Genomic DNA, 4844 nt, shown 5'->3' with positions numbered 1-4844 from the left:
AAGGAAGGGAGGAAGGAGAAAGGAAGGAGGAAGGAAGGAAGGAAGGAACGAAGGAAGGAAGGAAGGAACGAAGGAACGAAAGAAGGAACGAAGGAAGGAAGGAAGGAAGGAACGAAGGAAGGAACGAAGGAAGGAAGGAAGGAAGGTAAAAGCGGCCGTCAGAAGAGACCCTGAAGAGGCCCGGGGGCTCCCTGGCAGCTTGACTTCCACCTGCACAGGTGACGCCGGTGGCAGGGCCTCTGGTGCTGCGTCCCTGTCCTTGAGGTCACCCGCACTTAGCGCTTTGAGACGGCTGCTCCATGAGCTCACGGCAGGGCTCTGCCCCAGCGGCTCCTCTGACGCTGGTTCTGACCCTCGGGCCGAGGGCACCTGTCTGGGCCCTCTCTGCCAGCTCTGTCCACTCTGTCAGGCCTGGGTCTGGGGGCGCCATCTCGGGAGGTCTGGTCTGTGACTTGGCTGCCGCCTGTGAGCCAGTACGTGGTCCTGATGGAGGGACGTGTGGACTGTGCAGTTCACCAGGGGCTGACGCTGGCGGGAGTGGGCGACCTTCTGGGGTGGAAAGCAGGCTCTGAAACTGCTCAAGCTGGAAACAGAAACAGGAAACATCGGTAAATCTCAGAAAGAAAACAGCTAGAAAAACCAGAAAACACAATATGTTTACTGCATTGAAGCCGATGAGGGAGAGAATAGTTTAAAAGTAATATATTTTAGGGCATTATGATTCTCATAAGTCTGGAATGAGGGTTGTAGAGTGGAGTATACTCGGGAAGGGGGTGGGGGTGGGGGTTTGCGGAGGGTGTTATGTACCAATGAAGGAGTTTTTCTTTTGCTTTTCAAGGAGAAGAGCGAACTGGGGGTGGGGGTGGGGTGGGCAGGGTGAAAAGTGCAACAATGAATGAATGGAAATCCAAAATCTCTGTAGATGTTCATTGAAATGAATTTTTTTTAAAAAAAGGAAAAACACCCCAAAACCAGAGAACATGAGACTCTGACACTTGCTCATCAAAGCGTCGCCGTGGAGTGAGTGGGGAGATGGATACGAAGCAGGTGCCCTGTCAGAGGACGTCAGAGGGCAGCTGAGTGAGTTCGGGCCGAGGAGTCAGGGCCGTGGGCTAGGAACCCAGGGGGAGGGACTCACTCTGCGTTGCTCAGGTGGAAAGAACTGGAAGAAGTGTCCAGCCCTGAATTCCAACAGTGAAGGATTCTATGAGCAAAAACATTGAAAATGGCAAAAAAAGAAAACAAATGTGGAAGGGTGTGCAGTCCCTGAGTGAAAGGGCTGGACATGGAAGGGGTGTGCAATCTCTGACTGAAAAGGCTGGACAGGGAAGGAGTAGTCCGAGTCCCTGGCTGAAAAGTCTGGCTGCTGTCCAGCCACTTCCAGAGGCCGCGCATGACCAGACCTGACAGTGCTGAAGGGAGAATTTCAGTGACACTGACAAAAAATAAGGCCCCGGGTACTGAGCTGTCCCAACAAGTGGTGCCGGGCAGCCAGGATTCACAGGCCTGCCAGCTGGGAGAGGCCCAGCCGTGCCCACTCCAAATGCAGCAGAAAGCAGACGCTGGACAACAGCCCCGTCAGGATCATACACAGGTACAATTTCGCTGAAGACAATGTAAAAACAAAAAGATTGCAGCCACACATTCAAGCTGGGTTCAGAAGAGGCCGTGGGATGAGGACCACCGCTGCCGATGTGAGCTGGATCTTGGCTGAGCGCAGACTCCAGAAGGAAGTTTATCAGCATTCTGTTGACTATGCAGCGGCCTCTGGCTGTGCCTCCTGATAAACTGTGTAAAGTATTGTGCGGACGGAGAACCCCAGCACCCTTAACGGTGCCCACATGGAACTGCAGAGATCGAGAAGCCGTCATTTGGACAGAAGAAGGGGATACTTCGTGGTTTAAAACACATAGAGGTGTGCTCGGCCTCCCAGCCTCTCATCCCTGTTAAATCTGTGCTGAGCAGACACTGCAGGACACCAGGCACTATGACAACGAGGGAACCAGGCTTGAAGAAAACGCGTCAACAAACTGTGACACAGACGGTCCAGCTTTCCTGCTGGAAACCAAGAAGGTCTGATGAAGATCAGACCATGACCTGGAGTGTGGATTACGTGGCAGCATCAAGAACGCACAGGTCTTGGCCGCGGACGGGCTGCAGTGAGTGACCTTGGCGCGGCTCTGCCGGCTGTGGTCATTGCTACTCTCATCCAGCACCAGAGCAGACATGTGAGGTGTCTGCGTCCACCAGGGCCTGGATACCTGCTAATCAGGAACACAAGGTATATGGCCCCTTGGGGGTGGGACGATGCAAATTAGGGACAGGGAACACCATGGTGGGGATTGGCCAGGTTTGCCCTCTTGTTTGGGTTAGAGAGGTCAGCCCGAGGTTGGAAGGAGGGGGCTTACGGCCTCAGCAGAGCGGCTAGCAGCAGAGTGTGGCTGGAGCAGGCTGACCCTTCAGCCTCAGGAAGCCCAGTGGGAGCTGAGCCAGTGCCAAGTGGCACCAGAGCTTCCTCGTACCACCAAGGTTCTCAGCACCCCCGGGACCCCTGCCTTTTCTAGGCCTCACTGGGCTTACCTGTAACTCCCCTCCCAGCTCAGGTCTGGCTCCTGATCCTACAAAGGACCAGGAAAAGGCCCCGACACCCTGGGCCTGCGTGGCCTCTGCATGTGGGGATAGGTTCCGGGCAGCGGGGGACACTGCCAGCCCCTTTGCACATCAGTGGCCCTGGTGCAAGCGCAGGGACCCCAGTGTCTATCCAGACCTGTCCCCCAGTTCAGCTGCAGACCAGCCTGACCCCTTTCCCCGGCTTAACCATTAACCGAGCGTCCTCAGCAGGCAGGCACAATGATGCGTTTGTTCACACATTGCAGTCCACTGGCAGGGCCCTGTGCGGCCATCAAAGCGGAGATTACGCCCCTCCGGGAGGGGCTTGTGCAAACAGAGGCAGGTGCTGGGGCCAGCTGGCGGCCACGAAGGGGGCTCTGCCAGGCACCCATAAAAGCCCCCAGACCTCCGTGCCATCAACCCATCTTGGGGTCCTTTGCACCCATCCAAGCACCCTTGAGGCTGCCTAGAACTGCAGTGCTGTCTTCTGTGGGCTGTTGGGGGATGTCCGGTCCTGGCCTCTGTCCATGCAGCCTCTGAGCTGGCAGTCTGTGCTGGGAGGATGGATGCTTTTGGTAAGTGAAGGCATATAACCCGTCAGACGGCTGGACTCCACCCCCAGAGGCCGTTCTGGCCCTGACTGTTCACCACTGTGCAGCCTCGTCCCTGCTGGGTCCTGTGCCCTATGACTTGAGCTGCAGGGTCAGGAAGCTGGGGATTTAGGATGGCAGGCAGCTCATTTAGCACCCTGCACAAGTGGGGCAGCAGATGTGGGGTCAGTCTTTGGCTGTGGACTTGGGGACTCCAGAGGTACAAAGACTGCTGGACACCACTTCTGTCCACATCACTCCTAGGGATCCAGGGGAGACTCACCTACAGGTGGACACTGGGGTCCAACCCACACAGAGCTGTGTGGACAGATTCCTGCTGGGACCCCCAACCCCAGCCCCCCAAGGACACACATGACCTTTCAGACACCAGGTGGGCAGACAGGAGGGTGCGGTGGGGCAGATGGTGACATGAAAGCAAAAGCAAAGCGGTCTCTGTCTCTGTCCGTCAGCAGGCCAGTGACCTTGGCGGGAGCTCACATGCTAGCTCTTGAATCCCACGCCCTGCCTGCCCAGCACTTCGCCTGCTTCCCAGGTTCACGTCCCCACAGCCCAGAAACATTCATCACAGTGTGTTGTTGTCACATGTCACAGGGTCAGTCCCAGCTCAGTGTGACCCATGCAACGAAGCCCTGGCCAGCCCTGTGTCACCCTCGCAGCCTCTGCCAGGCTCCGACCCATGGTGGGCATGCTGCCGGCCCCGCTCCATTGGGATCTTCCTCTCCTCTAGCCCTCTGCTTCCAAGCACGATGCTCTTTCCCAGTGACCGGCCCCTCCTGGCTCACCCCCAAATACATGAGGGAGGTCCCCCCTCTAAGAAGCAAGCTGGCTGAACTTCTTCCAAGGATGGCTTGTTCATTCTTCCGGTGGTTGTTGTTGTTAGATGCCGTCAAGTCGAGCATGACTCAGATGGACCCTGTGAACAGCAGATCTGAACCCTGTCCCATCCTCACCAGGCCCCAAACACCGGAACCCACTGCCGCAGTCACTGTGTCTGTCCTCATCCAGGGCCTTCCCGCTTGTGCTGAACCTCTGCCCGTCCAAGCACGATGGCCCCTCCGTGGAAGACCCTGCCCAGCACCATGCCCGAAGAACGTCAGACGAGCCTTCGTCCGCTTTGCGTCCAGGAGCGCTCCAAGACACACCGCCTTGTTCTTCCCCGCCAGTGTGGTGAGGCCCCTCTCCCTGCCTCTGTCTTCCTTGCTCACTGCCCAGCTCTCACACGCAGGGAGGTGACTGGGGGAACCATGCTGGAGTCAGGTGCCCCTTAGTCTTCCAAGTGACGTCCTCGCCTTGAGCATCTAACACGGTCTCTGCAGCGGATCTGCCCAAAGCTCTGTGCCATTTGATTTCCTGGCCACTGGGTATCAATTGTGAATCCAGGTGGGATGAGACCCTTGACACCTTCTGTCATTTCTCTCTCGTCACCATGTTGTCTGTCAGTCCAGGTGCGAGGATTGTTCTTTTCATGCCAAGGACAGTAAAATAACAAAAGGACCCCAGTCAGGCCCCTCATCCCCCTGCCTGTGGGATGCCCAGCCCTCTCATCCCGCCCCCTGGGTGACCCCAAGTCCCTCATCCCACCCCCTGTGGGACCCCAAGCCCCTCATCTCATCCCCTGTGGGA

The 4844-nt window shown here is 57.0% G+C and overlaps 1 pseudogene; it reads right to left on the bottom strand.

The window, feature by feature from the left end:
• The window catches only part of LOC102864900, a 26659-nt pseudogene extending 22751 nt beyond the window's left edge, over nt 1–3908 (bottom strand).
• Nucleotides 3909–4844: the final 936 nt, after the last annotated feature.

Source organism: Elephantulus edwardii, unplaced genomic scaffold (genome assembly GCF_000299155.1).
Source record: "Elephantulus edwardii isolate Elephantulus edwardi_28Jun2011 unplaced genomic scaffold, EleEdw1.0 scaffold00126, whole genome shotgun sequence".
Taxonomy (NCBI): Eukaryota; Metazoa; Chordata; class Mammalia; order Macroscelidea; family Macroscelididae; genus Elephantulus; species Elephantulus edwardii.
This window is presented reverse-complemented; position numbering and strand designations above follow the sequence as displayed.